At 43.4% G+C, this 23396-nt stretch overlaps 1 protein-coding gene and 1 pseudogene across 26 annotated transcripts in view; both read right to left on the bottom strand.

The window, feature by feature from the left end:
* Positions 1–23396, bottom strand: part of LOC141146052 (small nuclear ribonucleoprotein G pseudogene) — a 70815-nt pseudogene that overhangs the window by 6521 nt on the left and 40898 nt on the right.
* EPB41L3 (erythrocyte membrane protein band 4.1 like 3) overlaps positions 1–23396 on the bottom strand; it is a 291386-nt gene that overhangs the window by 252238 nt on the left and 15752 nt on the right. For 12 of the 26 annotated variants that reach the window (XM_073631383.1, XM_073631390.1, XM_073631388.1 and 9 more), the window contains exon 1: positions 2639–2806. The exons of 1 other annotated variant lie outside the window; for it this stretch is intronic. The gene's annotated coding sequence lies outside the window, so the exon portion shown is untranslated. Of the gene's footprint in view, positions 1–2101; positions 2252–2638; positions 2808–23396 lie in introns of those variants that run through there. 13 more of the 26 variants (XM_073631401.1, XM_073631403.1, XM_073631402.1 and 10 more) reach the window with 6 other exon arrangements.

Genomic DNA, 23396 nt, shown 5'->3' with positions numbered 1-23396 from the left:
TTAATACAAACTGAAGAGCATCATATAAATTCAGAAGATAGCCAGATGATGCCAGATCACAACCTTTATGTGAAAATACAAAATAAAACATAACTTGCACATTATAAAATTACTAAAAAAAAAAAAAACACACGTAACAAAGACGAGACCATGGCATATTCTACAAAGGGTGTGGCCAACATAACACTGAGCCCAGCATTATGAAGTAAACTCATGTCCTACAAACCCTGCAAACTTCTACAATAAAATGTATAAAACATTAAAGTCATCAAGCTTTTTTTTTTTTTTTTTTTTTTTTGGTAATAACTGTAAATCTGAATGTTAAGCATCTTGAGTCTGCTTTATTTTAGGATTATACTTTTTACAATACAAACATAACATTGTACACAGGATAATATAATCGTTTGTAAAAAATGAAGCTTTTCTTCTTTCATTATATACAACTCTATTTCAGATCACGAAAATCTAATAAAAGGATAAAAACTATGCATCTTTTGTACAAAAGGCTAACCACAAGTAAGAAAAGCCCTGCTATGGTGCTGAATGAGTTAAAGTAGGTGGATGGTACCATGACTACACAAGAGATAATGAAAATCTAATAAAAGGATAAAGAATGCATCTTTTGCACAAAAGGCTAACCACAAGTAAGAAAAGCCCTGCTATGGTGCTGAATGAGTTAAAGTAGGCTGAAGGTCCCAAGAGTACACAAGAGATGAGGAGGGGCTGCAAAGGTCACCAGAAATGAGGGTATGCTTCATGGATCAACCCAGGCTGATAGAGCTTTAGGTCAAATCATGCTACAGGGCAACACAATCTGGCCGAGCAGAGTGCTATGCCGTGCACAAAACTTGGAGCCCACCATCAGCAAACACTACAAAAAAGGATGAATCACTGCAAAAGCACATCTGTTACTGTATTCAGCTACAAGGTTAACACAAAAAAAAAAATCTGCTGCCAAATATGCATGACCAAATACACATTATACACATGTAAAAACAATGTTCAATAGGAAGTGTAAAAAAAGAAAACTGCTGCCAACAGTGCATCATCATATCAACATAATACAAAATGTAAAACAATGTTTAATATTTAGTGTGTAAAAGGAAAGGACTGCTGCTAACTGTGCATCACCAACGCAATATACAATTTTTTTTTTAAATATATATACACACACACACACACACACACACACACACACACACACACATTATAATAAAAAAAAAAAAAAAAGAACTACTGCCAAATTATTAAAACAATATACAATATTTAATATTTACAAGTTAAAGAAAAAATGAAAAAATGCCAAATAATTGAAATCAACATTAGTTAAAAAAAAAAAGAAAAAAACAGTTATCAATTTATTAAAGCAACAATGTACAAATATTGAATATTTACAAGTTAAAAAAAAAAAACTACTACCCTACCAAAATGATTAAAAAAAATATATATATATATATACTAATATGTCAACAACGTTTAATGTTTTGAAGCATAAAAGGAAATGACTACTGTCATTTGTGCAGTACCAAATTAACATTATACAAAAAGGTAAAAAATAGAAGAATTTACCAAGACTGGGGCAGACAGAATCTGGGCGAGCTGTGTGTAATAACCAATCAGCTTCCAGCTTTAGCTTGTTCAGCTAAGCTTTGAACATGGATGCTAGAAGCTGATTGGTTGCAATGCACAGCTGCTCCAGTCTTCCTAAACCTGTAATGATTCAATCATATTAAGAAGTAAAGTACTGCTGCCAAGTGTATACAACCAAATCAACATTATACAAATAATGTTTAATATTTAGAAACAAAAGTAACGATCTATGCAAACATGGACTGCAGTAAAGAGTGTAGCAGATGAAGAATAAATTGTGGTAATATCAGAAATGATGTGTGGATGGTGGGATTGTACTAGTTGGGAGCAGAGATGGTAAAGCTGGACTGAGTGTAAACTTTGACAGCTCACCCCACACCCCATCCAGGGATCTCCTCCTAGGTCAGCCCAGGGAATAGTCATTAAATCCAGAAGAAGTCTGGAAACAAGAGCCCTTTGCATTGCTGGGAGTCCAGCTGTGTCTAATGAAAGCCATATGTCCTGTACTCACTCAGTCAGCAGATCTAGGAGGACACAATGCTGGATGTTTGGAGATGAGGATGCCAGAGCTGGAGAGAGGGAGCGCTGGCACTGCAGAGGTCCACATCTCCAATTTACTGGCTCACCACACCCACCGCATTGCAGAAACCAGGGGCTGAGGATGATCACAAGCTACAGAGGGCTCACTGACCAAGCTGACTACATCAATAACCCCCCCAGGGAGTGGGCAGACCCCCTGATCTCCCCCCAGGCAGGGCAGGGAATGAAGTTGCAGCATTTCCATTCATTGATCCCCCGCACTGCACCTCTAATGGGATGTATTAGGTAACAAGACGAGCCCCCCCCTTCTCTGAAAAGTGATCTCCCCCCAGGCAGCAGACGCAGCACTGATCATGCAGCAAGCCCCCCTCCCAGACACACAGGCACCGATCCGCTACCCCACAGCAGGCAGCAATGGCGCCTACGGGAGGAGATCTCTAGGTGCTGCAATATGGCATGCATTAGATGGCAGCCTGGATCGGGGCATGCAGGCTGAGGATTGGCATACCTTGGTGTCGGCACAGCCGGGTGATGTCGCTGAGATCGGGTCACAAGGGTGTGAGTTGCACAGGACGAGCCGCCCGGCCCAGCACACAGCAGCTGCAGCAGCGCCGGCTCCCCCTTCCCCGCTATACCCACCCTCGGTACTGAGCGCCGGAGCCAATGGCAGCGATGACAGGGCAATGAAGCGGTCCCGCCCACTGGACGGGGAGCCCACCAATGACTGCAGTGACAGGGTGCAATCAGGCGAGGTATCCCTCTAGGACTGGCACTCTATGCTGAGGTCGGAGCTATCCGGTTTACTGCATTAAAAAAATTCTGCCATCTAATAGATCCTACAGGACACTTTACTGGGCTTCACTATAGATAGCATCAGTCCTGATCAATGCAATGCTGGGGATCAATACCCAATGACTAGAGTGATCATTGCATCAAAGCAATGGTGGGGATCAGTCCCCAATGACTGGGGTGATCTCTGCAATGGTGGGGATGAATACCGAATGACTGGAGTGATCACTGTATTGGTGGGGATCAATACCCAATGACTGGACTGATCACTGCATCAATCCAATACTGGGGATCAATACCCAAAGACTGGAGTGATCACTGTATTAATGCAATGGGGGGGGGGGGGATCAATCCCCAATGACTGGAGTGATCACTGTATCAATGACTGGGGGGATCTCTCTGCAATGGTGGGGATCAAAACTTAATGACTGGAGTATGACTGCATCAATACCCAATGACTGGCATGATCACTGCATCAATGCAATGGGGGGGGGAGATCAGTCCCCTATGACTGGGGGGATCTCTGCAATGGTGGGGATCAATACCAAATGCCTAGAGTGATCACTGCAGCAATGCAATTGATCCCCAATGACTGGGGTGATCTCTGCAATGGTGGGGATCAGTACCCAATGACTTGAGTGATCACTGTATTAATGCAATGGCGGGGGGGGGGGGGGGGGATCAATCCCCAATGACTGGAGTGAACACTGTATCAATGCAATGCTGGGGATCAATACCCAATGACTGGGGGGATCTCTGAAATGGTGGGAATCAATACCCAAATGACTGGAGTATCACTGCATCAATGCAATGGTGGGAATCAGTCCCCTACAACTGGGGGGGGGGGGGTCTCTGCAATGGTGGGGATCAATCCCCAATGACTGGAGTGAACACAGTATCAATGCAATGCTGGGGATCTCTGAAATGGTGGGAATCAATACCCAATGACTGGAGTGATCACTGCATCAATGCAATGGTGGGAATCAGTCCCCTACAACTGGGGGGGGGGGGGGATCTCTGCAATGGTAGGGATCAATACCCAATGACTGGAGTGATCACTGTATCAATGCAATGGTGGGGATCAATACACAATGACTAGAGTGATCACTGCATCATTGCTTTGCTGCCTGCACTGGGGTTGTTAGTAGGAATCACAGAACCAGTGCACTATATACCAACTCCTCCTATGATCTATAAAACCGGGTCCTTGCAAATGTGAAAATATGACCATTGTAATAATAAAATATGATATTTAAATCATTAGGGCTGTCTTTGTTCCATAAGATTAAAAAAAGAAAAAAAAGTGAAAACTTGTGTTAAAATGTGTCCAGGTCAATACATGCTTAAATAAAGGATCTTTTTCTTTTCCAATTCATCTTTACTGATAGGGAATAATTGATCTATAGTCAACAACCTATTTGATCAATGTGGCACACATGGGGAAGTGGATGTCACTCCATTGGAAGGGAAGGTATGGCTACCTGTATGATGGTTTGCCTATTTGATTGTTTTGATTGAATTACACAGTGATAGGATAATAAAATTGACATATGTACAGCCACCATTACTCAATCCCCCCTCGCCAAGTTACAAAACATAAAAAAAAAAATATTATATATATATATATAAATATTATATATATATATATATATATATATATATATATATATATATATATATATATATATATATATATATATATATATATATAATATATATATATATATATATATATATATATATATATATTTTACATTTTTTAAATTATTGTTTTATTTTATTACAAACACTGTTGGGGGAGGGGGTTGTGGTTTGAATGAAATATCAGACCCCTGACATCTTACCTTTTAAACAGAGAGGGAATTAAAGTGATTGTGAATTATTGGTCTATAGATCTAAAAAAAAAAAAAAAAAAAAAAAAAAAAAAAAAAAAATTTATAAATACTTTTTTATCCCTTTTTGTATAAGTGATCGGATTCCCTCTGTTACCTCTGTTCTCAGCTGTAAAGGAGCTGGGGGAGGAGAAGCAGCAGGCAACTTAGCTTTCCAGTGGAAGGGGAGGGGGGAGTGGAAGGGGGAACATATCAGGAATATGAAATGTTGGGGTAACAAACGCTTTAAGGGCCAGTTCACACCATAGAAACGCAGTCCGGATACGCTCCAGATGCTTTTTTGCATACGTGTTTTTGGTGCGTTTTTGATGCAATCCAGTGCATTTTCCCCCCTTTTTCTTAACCTTAAATAAGAACGTGGGGGTTCCAGTGCATTTTTGATGCTTTTTACAGTGTTCCAGCACAGTCCAGTGCAGGAAAAATGCAGCATGTTCTACTTTTTTTCTGGAACTGGAACGCACTGGAACTGCAAGCACTGGTGTGAACTATGCCATTGAAAACCATTTAACCTACTTTCTATGCTTTTTTGATGAAGAAAAAAAATGCACTGGACTGCATGTGGTGTGAACGGGCCCTAAGGACACAGATTCTTTAATTCCTTTCTCTGCAGCCTCAGTTGCACTGAAGATGAATGAAGAGGACACAGCGGCTCCCATTCATTCATAAACTAAACACAGTTTACTATGCTCAGTTATGAATGGACACAGGAGTGACCATTACTGATTGCTCACTGTGTCCAATTCAGAAAAGAAGGGGGCTGGTAAATAACAAATTTACTGGCCCCTTTTCCCTTTTTCCATCCACCTGTGCGCCCGCAGCAACCGGCAGGAGAGGGAAGCCAGCGGTTCTATGGGGGAATGAGGGGGGCCTGGGCACACAAGGGGAGTATCAGATGTCAGCACCCCAATGAGGGGGATCAGTGTGGTGGGATGAGAAGGCAGTTACAGAACAATGCACTGTCTGTGTCTCTCCCTCCAGCAGCTAAAAGCCGGCGGGTGTTAGAGGGGGAAGACACTGGCTTTTAGCTGCTGGAGGGAGAGATTACAGACACAGTGCATCATTCTGTAATTGTCCTCCTGTTCTCCCTGCTGCCCGGGCCCCCCTCTGTGCCCAGGCCTCCTACAGGAGGCCCGGTGGTACCCCCCTTATTGGCAGCTCTGCTCATGCCACATCATGTATAACTCAAAATAAGGGTATTAATCTATATCAAAGCGCTGTCAAATTACACAGTATTTTACATACATACAGTATATTATACATTAACATCAGTCCCTGCCCTCAAGCAGCTTAATTATTATTATACAGGGTTTATATAGAACCTACAGATTCGGCAGCACTTTACAAAATACAGAGAGACAGTTACAATTCAATTCAATACAAAAAGGGTTGGGGGCCCTACTCATATGCGGCCTTGCCTGTGTCATCTCCGGGCTCCGGCGCAACTACAAATTACGTTAGCGGCTGATGGGCCGAGCTGTGTCTCTCTCTCGCACGCAGTTCAGCCTCAAAGTCGACGCTGACAGTTCCGCTCTCTGCTCGGACACTGCTCCTCCTCCTCCTGTCTGCCCCACCCACACCCCACATCTGCCCCACCCACACATGCCCAGGGAGATGTGAAGGAAGATTGAACATGAGATAAAAGCTGCAGACAGCCTGCGCCTGAGCCTCCATCCTCTCTCCTGCCTCCCAGTGTATATATAAATCAAATGTAAGGGTTGCTCTGTTGACTCTGATGCAAGAGGGGGGGCTTTGGTGAGCAGAGACCCCATTACATCAGAGTTCCCCTTTACACCAGAGTCCACAGCATTCCCTCATAAATCAGGGTTCTCAGAACACTACTTTACATCAGATCCCGCCTTAAATAAGGGCTCCCCTTTACACTGGAGTCCACAGAGCTCCCCCTTACAGTAAGTGGAAATTCTACAGACTCTGATGTAAGTGGGGGCCTGTGTAGATTCTGATGTAAGTGGGGGCCTGTGCAGACTCTGATGTAAGGGGGGGCTGTGCAGACTCTGATGTAAGGGGGGGCTGTGCAGACTCTGATGTAAGGGGGGGCTGTGCAGATTCTGATGTAAGGGGGGGGGGCTGTGCAGACTCTGATCTAAGGGGGGGCCTGTGCAGACTCTGATGTAAGGGGGGGCCTGTGCAGACTCTGATGTAAGGGGGGGCCTGTGCAGACTCTGATGTAAGGGGGGGCCTGTGCAGACTCTGATGTAAGGGGGGGCCTGTGCAGACTCTGATGTAAGGGGGGGCCTGTGCAGACTCTGATGTAAGGGGGGGCCTGTGCAGACTCTGATGTAAGGGGGGGCCTGTGCAGACTCTGATGTAAGGGGGGGCCTGTGCAGACTCTGATGTAAGGGGGGGCCTGTGCAGACTCTGATGTAAGGGGGGGCCTGTGCAGACTCTGATGTAAGGGGGGGCCTGTGCAGACTCTGATGTAAGGGGGGGCCTGTGCAGACTCTGATGTAAGGGGGGGCCTGTGCAGACTCTGATGTAAGGGGGGGCCTGTGCAGACTCTGATGTAAGGGGGGGCCTGTGCAGACTCTGATGTAAGGGGGGGCCTGTGCAGACTCTGATGTAAGGGGGGGCCTGTGCAGACTCTGATGTAAGGGGGGGCCTGTGCAGACTCTGATGTAAGGGGGGGCCTGTGCAGACTCTGATGTAAGGGGGGGCCTGTGCAGACTCTGATGTAAGGGGGGGCCTGTGCAGACTCTGATGTAAGGGGGGGCCTGTGCAGACTCTGATGTAAGGAAGCAGGGGGTGGGAGGAGCTGGAGATCTGCACAGTGGGGGGGGGGGCATGATTGCAGGGACACTGTAATATAAAGGGGACTGCTTTAATCATTACAGTGCCCCTTTACAGTGCAGTCTCCTTTATATTTATATCAGTGTCCCTGCACTGCAATGCAATGAAAAATTGGCCGCACAGTCTAAAATGCCCAGGCCTATTTTTTGGCCCAGTCCGGGCCTGCTCCTACCTATCAAGCGGCTTGCTAGAGGGGTTACCCTAAGTCAGGAGGAGCCAGAAGCACAGTCAGGGAACCCCAAAAGAGGAGATTCAGGGCTGCTTTCTGCAAAACCATTGCATAGAGCAGGCAAGTATGATCCTTTACAAGAACTTTGTGTAACTTCATACAAACCAGTAATGTCACAATTTGCAATTGTAACTTAACCCCTTCACACACTTCACTTGAGTGCTTCCGTCAGTACATGGCTTCCTCCAGTCTGGACCTTCAGATATCAGATATTATAGCTGATCGTACAACACTAGCCGACACTAGCTTATAGAAACATGGAACGTTTATTTGAACAAACTCACATAAAATATATACCACAGGAGGACATCCCCCCTCCTGATCATATTACCCTAACAATACAACTGTAACCAAGAACATAATTAACATGAGCTAATTAACTAGTCACTTAACCCAGCCTAGGTGACTCAATGCCCACCCAGACAATGTTGTGATTAATCAGATAACCCCACTTCAGGTCAGACTTGCCAGCTTCGATCTCAGAAGTTACAATAGACGTTATCATAAGTATAAACACAGAACACCTTCGGACAATAGCAGGAGACCCCAGTAGTAGACTGTCTGACTCCTACATTGAACAGAGATCAATGTGACCAGCTCTTCCAATTAACATGTATAGTTCAGAATCAAACAAACATAGTCTTTCTTGAGAGATATTGTTGATAAATATTACTGTCCCATTTGAAGTACTCCAAACCACATTCTCAGTGTCTATTAATCACTTCAGCCCCAGGTTTTACCCACTTCCTGACCAGGCCATTTTTTGTGATATGACACTGCGTCGCTTTACCTGACAATTGCGCGGTCCTGCGATGCTGTACCCAAATAAAATTGACGTTTTTTTTACCCACAAATAGAGCTTTCTTTTAGTGATATTTGATCACCTCTGTGTTTTTTACTTTTTGTGCTATAAACAAAAAAGAACGACAATTAAAAAAAATCAAATTTTTTCTATAATACATATCCAAAAAAAAAAGTAAAAAAACTAATTTCTTCGTCAATTTAGGCCAATATGTATTCTGCTACATGTTTGTTAAAAAAATTCTCAATAAGCGTATATTGATTGGTTTGCACAAAAGTTATAGCGTCTACAAAATCGGGGATTGATTTAGGGACCTTCTTTTTTTTTTTTATTGTTTTTACTGGTAATGGCGGTGATCTGCGATTTTTAGCAGGATTGCGGCAGACAAATCTGACCCTAAGTGACAACTTTTGGGGACCAGTGATACCAATACCGTGATCAGTGCTAAAAAATGCAGTGATCCCTGTATAAATGACACTGGCAGGGAAGGGGTTAACTACAGGGGCGATCACGGGGTTAAATGTGTTTCCTGGGAGGTGTTTCTAATTGGAGGGGGGGAGTGGTTTTACTGGAGGAAAAAAGATTGTGATTCTGCTTAGCTGAAACATGATCTCTCTCTTTTCCTCCCTGACAGAGCAGCAGTGTGCTTTGTTTACATCGGATCACCGCTGCTCTGTGTCTCCTGTGAACGGTCAGCGAATCGCGGTGTCCAATCACAGCGGGAGTAGCGTGCCCCCTAAACCGCGTGCACGAAAACACGTACAGGTACGCAATTTTGCGCACCTGGGCTGCCCTGCTGCAGTAAATGTACGTGGGACGGTCCGGAAGCGGTTAAGTAGATGTCCATCTTTTTCTCAGTCACCCTGAGCCCCTAATAGGCACAGGGTGATTTACACGTAAGAGGTATCTGGGGAGCTGAAACAAGGGTTTCCCAACCTCTCCAAGGGAAGCGGAGTTCTACTTTGGGCCTCCTGCCCAAAGTGCCTCCCGTCACAGCAATTTTGCTCTTATAATATGACAGTTTTAATTTAAAGCTGAACACTTTTATATAAACAGTATTTTTTAATCCCAGAGTTATGTGCATTCTCCATTGAACTTTGGAGTGCTTTGTGCATTGCCTCCATATCTGTGCAGTAATACAATGTAAAAATGGGCCTCTGTGCAGGAGCTTTCTGTAATAAAGACCAGGGTATACCTACAGGGGTCAGAATTGCAACCTGGCCCAATGCTGCAGGGGGCCTGTGCGGCCCCACTGTATGCCTAGATGGGAGGAGCAGCAGAGATTAGTATAGAGGAATCAATCTCTTCATTTTACTTCTGCAGCCGCTGAATGCCTGCAGGAGGGAGAGGAGGAGATGCAAGCATTCCTCTATATGCAGCCGCCCCCACCACTCCTCCTATTTAGCTTCTTTCTGCTGCGCCCCCCCCCCCCTCCCCTGTGCTCTCTCTTGGCTCCCAGCTCTACCCGGTTCCCCCCTCCCCTCCCCCGCCAGCTGTTGCAGGGGATCTGTCAATATGGATAACGGGGAAGGGGCCAGCAAATGTGTAATTTACCAACCCCTTCCTTCTTTGAATGGAAAGTCAGAGATCTGTACCGATCACTAACTCTGTTTGTTCATAATTGAAACTATGTTTACAATGCTTCAGTTTGTGAGTGAGCAGGAAACTCTTTACAGAGCTATTCCTGTCCATTCATTCTGTGCAGCTGAGGCTGCAGAAATGGAGATTCCTCAATCTCCTTTCTCTGTCTCAAGGGTGAAACATCAGAGGTCAGTTTAGGACAACCTAAAAAAAAAAATTATATATACAGTGGGGCAAAAAAGTATTTAGTCAGCCACCAATTGTGAAAGTTCTCTCACTTAAAAAGATGAGAGAGGCCTGTAATTGTCACCATAGGTATACCTCAACTATGAGAGACAAAATGTGGAAACAAATCCAGACAATCACATTGTCTGATTTTTGATAGAATTTATTTGCAAATTATGGTGAAAAATAAGTATTTGTTCACCTACAAACAAGCAAGATTTCTGGCTCTCACAGACCTGCATCTTCTTCTTTAAGAGGGTCATCTGTCCTCCACTTATTACCTGTATTAATGGCACCTGTTTGAACTTGTTATCAGTATAAAAGACACCTGTCCACAACCTCAAACAGTCACACTCCAAACCCCACTATGGTGAAGACCAAAGAGCTGTCGAAGGACACCAAAAACAAAATTGTAGATCTGCACCAGGCTGGGAAGACTGAATCTGCAATAGGCAAGCAGCTTGGTGTGAAGAAATCAACTGTGAGAGCAATAATTAGAAAATGGAAGACATACAAGACCACTGATAATCTCCCTCGATCTGGGGCTCCATGCAAGATCTCCCCCCGTGGGGTCAAAATGATCACAAGAACAGTGAGCAAAAATCCCAGAACCACACAGGGGGACCTAGTGAATGACCTGCAGAGAGCTGGGACCAACGTAACAAAGGCTACCATCAGTAACACACTATGCCGCCAGGGACTCAGGTCCTGCAGTGCCAGAGGTGTCCCCCTGCTTAAGTCAGTACATGTCTGTCTTAGGTTTGCTAGAGAGCATTTGGATGATCCAGAAGAGGATTGGGAGAATGTCAGATGAAACCAAAGTAGAACTGTTTGGTAGAAACACAATTCGTCGTGTTTGGAGGAGAGAGAATGCTGAGTTGCAACCAAAGAACACCATACCTACTGTGAAGCATGGGGGTGGCAACATCATGCTTTGGGGCTGTTTCTCTGCAAAGGGAACAGGAAGACTGATCCGTGTACATGAAAGAATGAATGGGGTCATGTATCGTGAGATTTTGAGTGCAAACCTCCTCCCATCAGCAAGGGCATTGAGGATGAAATGTGGCTGGGTCTTTCAGAATGACAATGATCCCAAACACACCGCCGAGCAACAAAGAAGTGGCTTCGTAAGAAGCATTTCAAGGTCCTGAAGTGGCCTAGCCAGTCTCCAGATCTCAACCCCATAGAAAACCTTTGGAGGGAGTTGAAAATCCGTGTTGCCCCCAGCGACAGCCCCAAAACATCATTGCTCTAGAGGAGATCTGCATGGAGGAATGGGCCAACATACCAGCAACAGTGAGTGACAACCTTGTGAAGACTTGCAGAAAATGTTTGACCTCTGTCATTGCCAACAAAGGATATATAAAAAAGTATTGAGATTAACTTTTGATATTGACAAAATACTTATTTTCCACCATAATTTGCAAATAAATTATTTCCAAATCAGACAAATGTGATTGTCTGGATTTGTTTCCACATTTTGTCTCTCATAGTTGAGGTATACCTATGATGACAATTACAGGCCTCTCTCATCTTTTTAAGTGGAAGAACTTGCACAATTGGTGGCTGACTAAATACTTTTTTGCCCCACTGTATATATATTTTAAAAATATTAGAAAAAAATAAAACAAAAATAAAAAAGCTACCGCCACCTGTAACTTCCTTTATGTGTCTCTAAGAGAATCAGGTCAGGAAATGATCTCCTTCCCATAGTGCTGACAATGTAGAAGTATACAGCCCTACACAGCCCCTGATGGCAACTATGAAACAATCAGTTCATATCACACAATTCGGCATCAATTCTCAAGCCTGGTACACACAGACTGAATATCAGCCAGTTCAACAGCGGTGTGTAGACAGCCTGTCCGACAGAAGCTGGCCAAACAGCCGACTTCTATCCAAGGGGCATGCCCTAAAAACATCTTCCAATCTGCATCTCATCAGCACTCGCAGCCAATGGCTGCGAGTGCTGACCGGTGTGTTCTGGTGGGGGGGGGGGAGACAGTGCCCTTATGAGAACACAATAGCTCAGCAGGGAGGTCTCTGTACTAACATTGGATTGTTAGTACAACAAGCTCCTCTTGTTAGTACAACAAGCTCTTCTGCTAGTTTTTTTTTTTCCATTCAGCATTACCCACTCAACCAAGACATGGACATACAAAAACAGAAACTAACGGGGAAGCCAATATTTTTAGACCTATCATCAGAAGAGGGGGTAAGGGTAAATCTTCTAATAGAGGCACCCATTCCAGAAACTGGCTAAGTGGGGAATTCTCCTTACTTTGTAGAGGTTTCCTCTTGATTCCTTTTGCATCTTTAGGACAAAGCGAAAGAAAATCTCCTCAGTGGGAGACAGACAGCAAAAATTAAAGTGTATAGGGTTTTAACCCTTTCCTAACCCAGTGGCGTATCATCCATGTGTGCAGACTGTGCACTGCACACGGGCCCATGAGTAAAGGGGGGTCCACTGTACCCTTACACACACTGCACACATGGAGTAAATAATTAAAGGGGCACAACAGGCTGTAGCTAGCGCTGCAACCATGGAACTTTTTTTCCATTTTTGGACGGTGGTGTACAAAGAGCAAGATTATAGTTTTGACAGCCGTCGCCCACAGCCACTGGTGGAGTGATATGTGAACGGTCTCACTCGTTCACTAAAACTAGAGAGCGGAGGGTGGTGCTATGTCAGAGCCAAGATTATAGTTGTTGACAGTAGGGCTGAGAGGAGGCGACTGTCCTGGGTGTAATCTTGTGAGGAGGGAAGGAGTGAGGTGGGGTGACGGATGCTCTTACATAGAGGAGAAACTCTCCACCAAAGTTCCTGGCTGTTAGCCTGTTACACCTCCCTGTGCCCTGGACTCTGCTACCACTCACACACAGAGCTATGGTTGTGCCACCTCTCTGCACCAGCAGCCATCCAGTGTCCACACATGGGGGAAAGGTCGCTCTCTCCCAGCTTTGGCTGTTGTCAGTGTGCCTGTCTGGATCGGGGCTCTCACAGTCGAAGCAGCAGTACAGGTGGGTGGAGCTGGCCAAAGAAAAGTCATCAGCATCACTGACCTCTGAAGCCCTGCAGTCTTCACAGCTCTTCCCAGGCCAGCTAAGATGTGCCAGATTCAAGCCATGCATCCTACCATTAAGGAAAAGTGCTGAAGTATATGTGTGGAACAAGCTAGGTTAAATGGTAGATATAAAAGATTTGTGAAACTTCCTGTCTGTTACAGTCAGACAGTGACCAGTGTTTGGATATTACTTTCTATTTATCTGTATTCAGCAAGTCTGAGGAGATCACCGACCAGCACAGCTACACTACTTCCCAGGATCAGTAGGAATCTTTGTTGGACATTGGGCATTTTGTTTTCTCGCAAGAGGTGAGGGTCTGCTGGAACAAAATGCCCATGCCTGTGATCGGGTACACATGATCTTTAACCACTTCACGCCCGCGCTATAGCCGAAAGACGGCTACAGCAAAAGCTTAAAATGTCGGGAGGACGTACCCAGCCCTTTACCACATGATCAGCTGTCAGCCAATGACAGCTGATCACATTATGTAAATAGAAGCTGGACAGCGTGAGGAGAAAAAATAAACATACTACCCACCGCCATACACTTTGCACTCCTCACCTGCACATACTACCCACTGCCATACACTCAGCACTCCTCACCTGGCACATACTACCCACCTCCATACATTCCACACCCCTCTCCTGCACATACTACCCACCGCCATACACTCCGTACTCCTCTGCTGCACATACTACCCACTGCCATACTCCTCTCCTACATATACTACTCCCCCTCCATACACTCTGCACTCCTTACCTGCACATACTACCCACTGCCATACACTCCACACACCTCTCCTGCACATACTACCCACCTCCATACACTCCGCACTCCTCTCCTGCACATACTACCCACCTTCATACACTCCACACTCCTCTGCTGCACATACTACCCACCTCCATGCACTCCGCACTCCTCACCTGCACATACTACCCCACCGCCATACACTCCGCACTCCTCTCCTGCACATACTACCCACCTTCATACACTCCACACCGCTCTCCTGTACAGTACATACTACCCACCTCTATATACTCTGAACTCCTCTCCTGTACTTAATACCCACCACTATACACTCCACACTCCTCTCCTGCAATACCCACACCGTACACTCCGCACTATACATCACCTATTTAACATTACCACATTCTGCCTCATGCAAGTCATCTCAGACTCTATTAAACCACACCCCCTTTTGTGTTTAACACAATTTAAGCCATGCCCACACTTTTCTGCGGCATGCTACGCGCATCACATTTTTTTTAATCAATGACTAGGGCCCAATTTTTATCTTGCACACTGGCCCACTGATTTCATGATACACCCCTGTCCTAACCCCATCCAAAAAAATAAGTATAAATACACACAGTTTAAGCTGCACGGAAGCCTGCCAGGAAGGAAAAGTGGAGGTGGCTATTGTTGACTTATTTCTGGCAGGCAACAGAAAATTTTTAGAAAGAAGTCAGCACTGGCATACCCCCTGTGGCAGGGTCATGGACACTCCTCTCTGGCACTATAGTTTCGGACACGGCAAGATTACTATAATCTAGACCAGCCAAACTTTTTATGCCAGAGGAACTCTTAAAATAAATTTCAGGTATCTAGGAACCCCTGCTAAAATCGATTCTGTGGGAATAATTCCTCTTCCATTGCTGGCCAGTGAGAAGGATTAATTCAGACAGCTAAAAAGATCATTGGGGTAATAGTGCTGGCTGTGCCAAGTGGTGATGGTCCCAGAACTATGCAGGCACCATCAAATGGGAGGTCAGTCACAGCTCTAGGAAACCCAAGCAGCCTCTTGAGGAACCCTAGGTCTCCATGGAACCCTGATGGAGATTGGCTGGTCTAGATTGATCTACAAAAATGCAACCCATTATTAGTAAAAACTGAAAATAAAGAACGCATCACATTAAACTTTTCAACATATCACGAAACATTGAAGATTAAATTACTGATTGCCGAATGTGAAATCTGTACAGTGATCCTCAGTTATGGGTACTGAAGCACGTTTTGGAAAACATTTATCTCCTGTCAGATTTATAGGCCCTGATGTTAATGGTGTGATATCAGCACAGCAAATGAAACTGCTCCATAAACGCCTATTTTAGACATGTATCTGGCTGCTCTACAATGCAAGTGATGATGCAATTTTATGAATCTTTCATTTCACCTTACAGTAATTCCTCCTCATTTCCATGAATAAAATTGAGTATAGGTTTCACTGCACAAATTACAAGAGATAAACAGACACATCCTAGTGGTACATCAATCTTGATCCTAAGCGGTGTCTTTACTTACTCTTTTAAATTACTAAATAAATGTAGGAATGAATGAATTTACAAACCAATGAATTAAAAGGTCAGGTACTAGTGTGAAAAAGACTCAATGCCTTGGCAGGTGTAATATTTGCAGCCACCACTAGACTAAGAAGCCAGCAGATGCTCAAAATCCCAACAATCCTGTGCAATAAATAAGAAGGGTACTGCACATTATTACTAGGCCACCTCATGCACTATATCATGTCTAGACTCTGACTTTACATTTGGTAACAGCAGTATCTTCAAAGTATATCTGTGAAGACATCTTTTCACCAGGCCTGATGACACTTGCGCTAATCTAAGACCAGCCTGTTCTTGGAAATAAAACACAAGTCTATCCAACCAATATAGGATGAGCTTCCAAACCATATTTGCATTGTCTATGACTCTTTCACACTGAGGTGCTTTACAGGCGCTACAGCGCTAAAAATAGCGCCTTCATAGCACCTATAAAGAGCATCTCCTGTTTCTCCAGTGTGAAAGCCTAAGGGCAGGACAGTAAAAAAAAAAGTCCTGCAAGCAGCATCTTTGGAGCGGTGTATACACCGCTCCTGTCCATTGAACTGAATGGGCACCGCTGCCGAACCACCGGAAAAGCGCTGCTTTGTGGGTCGTTTTAGCCCTTTTTCGGCCGCTAGCGGGGCATAAAACCTCCCCACTAGCAGGCCCGAAAACCCCGGCAAAACGATGGTAAAGCGCCGCTAACAATAGCGTGCTTTATCGCCGATTGCGCCGACGCCCCAGTGTAAAAGGGGCCTAAGATCAAATGTGTCTCAACCTTTTTTCAGTCAAGGCACACTTTAAAATTATGGACAGTCTTGAGACGCCCTATTCTAAAATGTAAAAATTATTCTGATAGTTTTACATAATGCAGCAACATCAATACACGCAGTATACCCAACGTTAAAAAAGAAGTATGGACTATTTGTTTTGCATCTGTTCCCTGCTGGCTCTAACACTGAGAGCCGAGCAATCCAACAGCCCCTAGCAGAGAGCTGGTGACTGTCAGTCATCGTTCTCTGCTCTGCCCCCTCCTTGCTCACCGGAGCACTGGGCTGTGGAGGGGCAGGAGCAGCCAGCTCAGGTCCTCAGCGTCGCACTGAGAGGCTGAGCTTGGTGCCAGTCCAGGCATGTGGGCGGATCCTGACCCCAGTGTAGCGATCTTTCCCGAGCCTGGACCAACTTCAGTTGTCTGCTGAAAATGGGGCACAGGAGTGCAAAACAAACTGCACTCCTGTGATCCACGGGGGAAGTATAGCTGAAGGAGCTTTGGCTGTACTTCTCTTTTAAAGGTGATTTATTCTTCCAAAGCAAATACACTTTTGCAAACTGGTACTGACTAGTATGCCAATGTTTATCTTCTCCCTCAATTTTTCTCCATACCTTAGCTAACAAGACCCAAAAGCTGATGGAGAGAGGCAAGGGAGGGTCCAACAAGGATGATATGCAGGCAATATCCTCCTTATCAACTGATGATTGTTAGAGTGTAGCCTCCTATAGAATCTTAATTATTCAAAATTAACAACTGATGAGGTCATTGGTTGCTAGGAGGTTGGCAGCTAGAAGGCTGTAATGGTGCACAATGAAAACCTGTGGCTTTGTGTAACTAAAAAAGGCTGGGTTCATCCACCCACTGGTTTGTATACAGTTTTGGGGCAGGTTTTAGGAATTTTGCCAAGGCACCCCTGAAGAAACCTCAAGCCACCCAGGGTGCCTGGGCACCCTGGTTGAAAAAGACTCATCTAGATATCTAAATATAGATATTTAAATGTATTCCTGCCCAGTTTGTAAAGTCTTATTAGTTACAGGCTGCAACTGAAGAGCAATAAACAGGTAAACATTGTGTCAGGGCTCTCTAGAGGATGATCCTTAGGACAATAAAGAATCTTAATTCTTCAGAGAACCAACCAAAATATTAGTCAATCAGGATTTATCTTGCCCTGGTCTGACTACTTCATCATAGTAAATTTTGATTGATAGCTCTGGGTTATTGCACTTAAAAGGCAGTGCTCACAATCAACCCTTCTGCTATAAAATGTACTATACTATATACTATATTCTTCTGCTAAATACCTATGCGATGCATACTAGCCCATTATGCTTTTACTTTGCAGGGGAGTATACTGTAGATCATCAGGGTTTACTTCCTCTTTAAGATGACCATGTCCAGAAATGCTGACACGAGACATGGACGGATGGGGGAGTTTGTGTTGCATATTAAAAATGAATTAGTGTTTTTGGTTTGTGGTACTCAGATGCAGTGTAGTTCCACTTTTTAAAGGGGACATAGTCAAGCTAAAAAAATAAACAAACAAAATAAAAAAAAATAAAAAAAAATAAAAAAATCGGCTGTACATGGTGACTAGGCATGCAGGTAGAATCGGATTATGGAAAGTTTTTATTTTTTTGAAACATGCATACATTCCCTATCTGACCATAACTGCATCAGTCAGGCAATGGCAATGTTATGTCTATGGACAGGTTTTTTCATAGGATAAATATTAGGCCCTGTAAACATTTTCAGACTAGACATGCTCCGATATTGCTGTGCACACGCAGGTTAATGTCTTCTTTCAGTACCATGAACAATTATAAGAGCTAATAGATTTCAATACTCTATTGCTGCATAGCTTTCTACAAAATGATCATGTTATTATTTCTGAAAGCCCCTTGGTCTCCATAAACAAATCTTAGTTTGAAGTGCGTTTCCTGTCTGACCTCGCAGAGACACGAGAATTGATTGAAAATTATGAATTAATTTGAGTGACTATTATTCCACACCGAGAAAAGACAAACTGCTAGATAAGTATGTGGAGAAGATAATTTTCTGCACTTCAAGCTAATTTGCTTGAATATAATCAAGATTAAATTTTTCATTGAATATTCACTTGCAGCTATCTAATGGATGTCCACAAAAGTGCAAGGAGGTGGGTAGCCTACTAATGGCACATCATTTGTGCAGGCAGACACTCACGGTACAATCAGCGCTTATTATAGAACAGCATAGAATGGGGGATATATGAGGGACAGGTACATGGGCCACATACAATTTACATTGCTAGTGTTCCTATGACACAGGCATTCATCACAATTAAAGGAAACTGTAAAATATTTTTACATTAGAATGTGAAATCTATTAAATGTAAATAACTATTAATGTATATTTTGTTTAAAAAAAAAACTCTTTATTTAGTTTGTAGATATTGTGAGAGTGAGAGCCCCTGTCTTAGTGAAAATGTGTGTAAAATGGACACAGGACTCTCAATGAAGCAGTTTGAGAAGTTCCAGCAAAAGATCGGTGAGCAGAGAAAACTCTGCTTTAAGTTTTCTCTGGATTTTGTAAGTCTGGATTGGGGCTGGTAACTTGAAGACTTCAAAGAGCATTGGGAGGGATGGAGTCTTCAGTCTTGTGTCTGGGTTTTCCAGAAGCTCTGCAGGTTGTGTGTGTGTCCAGGTGAACACACCGTTATAAGGTAGAGCTGAGCATAGCTCAGGGTGTGTGGGAAAGGGGTTGGTGTTAGAGCAGTTGCTGCAGACAGGAAGGAGGTGTGCTACCGTTTAAGAACCCAGGCAACATCCTTGAGATGGTACTCCACATGGGAGAGGTTCCAGGTCAGTGGACTGAGAGAGTTGGGCCAGCTGGGAGAGTCGGGGAGACCATAGCGGAGACAACTGGAAGAGAGAGTCTTGGGGACCAGAGGGAACCGTGAGTCTTGGAGGAGTGTGGAAGCCTGGAGTGTCAGGAGAGCCCCTTCCTAGAGGCCAGGAGTGAGCCTGTGCAGAAAGGAACTGCGCCCAAGGCTGAGCGAGCCTTAAGAGCCAGGTGAATTGGCATTTTCAGTTGTTGTTTTGGGAGAAGAACCCCTGTATGGGAAACCAACTGCGTGTGTGAACTTTCATCTTTTTGTTACTTTCAATAAAAGTGGGCTACCTCTCCCTTAAACCTTAGTTCCTGTTGGCTGTGAACTCACTTAAAACGCATCTATCACTGAGCTAGACATCCCCCAATGTCACAATATAAATGTACAAAGGGGCAGCCATATTTGTTCATTACACATATAGCAGCACAAGTACAGATGTGTATGGGAACTTTTTCCACACAAAAAGTCAATTCAAAGTGTAAGTCAAGGAAAAAACATAGGTAGTGCATATCTGCATATTTCCCAAGGTTTTCCCCCAGTATAAGCCCCTTCAAGTACAGAAAAATACGTGATCTGCCAGAAATGCACTCAGCATGGGCATAGAACAGGTTCAATTTAGGCCACTATAATAGTGTAGCCTTATCTTTTAGGGATAGATTTGCGTGCAGTTATTTAGTTATATTTTTTTACCAGTTAGTGGAGAAATGTCAGCTCAGTGCCAAGCTGTGAAATCCTTTTAAAGGCCATCTTATCTCCTCCTTGAGCATTGTATTCATAACTGATGTCAAATATTGGCTGCTAAAGTCGAGTAAAACTGCAGATGGACAATGCATCTATTTTTTCATATAATCCTGACAGCACTTTTGTTATGTGACAATTTTTATTTAAAGGTGTCTTATCAACAGAGTTCAGGTAGGAGGTCGGAGCGCCCTACATCCTTGTACTTCTGCTCACAGGGAAAGAAAGTAAATCTTAAACCCGAAATACAGGTTTCTTTTCACTTTAAAGTTCACCTTTAGTAACATATTACACCCATATTTACCTCTCCCCCCGCCCCCCATTACAGCGGGTGGGGGATCCTCTCCACACATCTGCTGTCACAATTTAAAAACAGTGCGGCTGTGTGGGGCCCTGCCCGCACAGTGGTGTCGTTCATTCACACAGATCTGTGAATAATTAAACTACAAGTCCCATGTTCCATTGCAGCAGAAGGCTTGTAGTTCTAAATTAAATTTGAGGGCACTGATGAGCGCCCTCACAGTTCCTTACTCTTCCTCCACTTCAGTAACTGTGTACCCGTACCTCCCGCACTCTCGCTGTACTGTCTGCAGGAGCCTGACATCTACAATCTGCTCATCACGGTTGCAATGCTCTTCAGGCTCTTAATGAAAAAAATAATAAATGCACAATTTTTTTACCTGCAAAAAAGTGAACTTATCCTTTAAATAATTTGTTTGGGCCCGCTTAGGTCAAACAAATCATTACATGGCAGAACAGTCTAACCAGTGGTTTTCAACTTTCAGGCCTGGTTCACACCTATGCAGGTTGCAGTTTGCATATTCCAGGTGCATTTTGCATTTTTCAATACACATTTTTGATCCACTGAAGTCTATGGAACCAGAAACAAATCCCTGGCCCTTTCCATAAAATGCACAGATGTGAACTACATCCATAGGAAACCATGTTAAATGGACCGTAGTGTGTTTCTGCAAAACTAAAAATGCACTAAAAAAAATGCATAGGTGTGAATCAGGCCTTTAAGGTGTAAAGAGCCTTAAAAGTGGTATTAAAGTGTAACTAAACCTTAAAAAAAAAAAATTAAAAAAATATGACTAGTAGGATTTTTATGACAGAAGAGACCCTATTGTCATTGTCTGTCTGTGTACACTGCCTGTCAAGTAGAGCTGCACGATTAATCGTCAATCAAAATCGCGATCTTTTTCTCTTCCCGATCTTCAAAACAGCATGTCAGGCAGCCTGCCAAGTTTAATAACAACACGGGAATAAGTAGAAAAAAGTATCTTTTCGTTCTTTTATCAAAGGAAAGAACTCCAGCATGTAAGGCCCCTTTCACACTGGGGCGGTGGGGGCGTCGGCAGTAAAACAGCGATATTTTTAGCGCCGCTTTACCGTCGTTTTTGCAGCGGTATTCGGCCGCTAGCGGTGCAGTTTTAACCCCCGCTGGCGGCCGAAAAAGGGTTAAAACCGCTCGCATATCGCCGCTATAGCGGCGGTATAGCTGCGCTGCCCCATTGATTTCAATGGGCAGGAGCGGTGAATACACCGCTCCAAAGATGCTGTTTGCAGGAGTTTTTTTTCTCTCCTGCCAGTGCACCACTTCAGCATGAAAGCCCTCGGGCTTTCACACTGGAGAAACAGCAGAGGCAGTTTTAGGTCGGTTTGCAGGCGCTATTTTTAGCGCACTAACACCTGCAAACCGCCCCAGTGTGAAAGGGGCCTAAATGAAGGAAGGAAGTTTAACCATTTAAAGACCAAACCTTTTCTGACATTTGTTGATTACAAGTAAAAATCATTATTTTCTGCTAGAACATTCCTTGGAACACCCAAACATGATAATTTTTTTTTAGCAGAGACCCTGTAGAATAAAATGGTGGTTGTTGCAATATTTTATGTCCCACCGTATTTGCGCAGCGGTCTTTCAAACGCAATTTTTTTTTTTTTTTAAATACACTTTAATGAATTAAAAAACTAAACAGTAAAGTTAGCCCAATTATTTTGTATAATGTGAAATATGTTACACCACGAGAATCATGAGAGAATCGTTATCTTTATTCTAATCAAAAAAATTGTGATTCTCATTTTAGCCAAAATCGTGCAGCTCTACTGTCAAGTGAACATTAATGGCACGGCTCTGTGTCGTGTCAATGTGACTTTCATGCACATGCACCGGAGTTAGGCCATTGCGGCCCGGCCAACCAAGCGGCCGAAGAGTAAGAACCTAGAATACCAAGAGAAAAAGGCGCAGTGCTACAGGCGATCACTAGCCAGTTACATTTGCCATTATGTGCCAATATGATTTGCATTATGGCTTAAAAAGCTCCTGGGGGCCCAATGTATTTATTTGCACTGGAGTTTTGGTTTAAATAAATCTCTAGGACGTAAGGCTGCACTATTATGACAATTGAAGAGTGAAGATTCCGATTATTGCAAATGCTAACTGGTGTCTAGTTCTCTTCAAGACTGAAATATTGCACACAATTCATTTCAGAAGACAGAGAAGAGAGTCGCGGTATGCTGAAATGCACAGCAAACCAGATTCCACTTTTCATTTTGTTATGGTTGTAAGAACCATGATTTCCAATTAGCCGATATTAATTTTTGGGATGTCAGTTGCTCTTATGTAATGTTTTATTAAATTAAGAGCTGTGTATTGTTTCATCATAAAAAAAATATATATATTAAAAATCAGATACCTAATAAACGCTTTTCTATTTCAATATATAACGAAATTTCCTTTATATTAAAAACACTTTACTAAATCTCCTTTCTTAGCATTATTTAATATAACTCCAGGTCTTCTGCATTGTCTACACAACTATTTATCTTATCGAAGAAAATGCCACTTAAGTAACAATTAAATCTGCAAGCTGCTTTTGTGCAGACTGAATTCTCCTAATTGGGCATAAGATTGTATTGTTTTTTGTTATTGGAGAACATTTTGTCTATAAAAAAGAGTTGTGTGTCACAATGATGGTCTCCAGCTAAGAAAATGATTGCTTGAACTTTGCTAAACAAGTACTTTACTAAAGGAGCTTTGTCTTAGCTTGGATATCTTTTGTTACAGGGTACCATTATCCTTTAAGGGACTATTATTTTGTTGTCACTTTTTTCCCTAAAGATGTTCCTCTTGTTGTTGCTAAACACTGCATTTGTTCCTCACATTCATCAGGATTT

The sequence above is a fragment of the Aquarana catesbeiana genome, linkage group LG05 (assembly GCF_042186555.1).
Source record: "Aquarana catesbeiana isolate 2022-GZ linkage group LG05, ASM4218655v1, whole genome shotgun sequence".
Classification (NCBI taxonomy): Eukaryota; Metazoa; Chordata; class Amphibia; order Anura; family Ranidae; genus Aquarana; species Aquarana catesbeiana.
The sequence above is the reverse complement of the archived record's forward strand: the minus strand, read 5'-3'. Positions and strand labels throughout refer to the sequence as shown.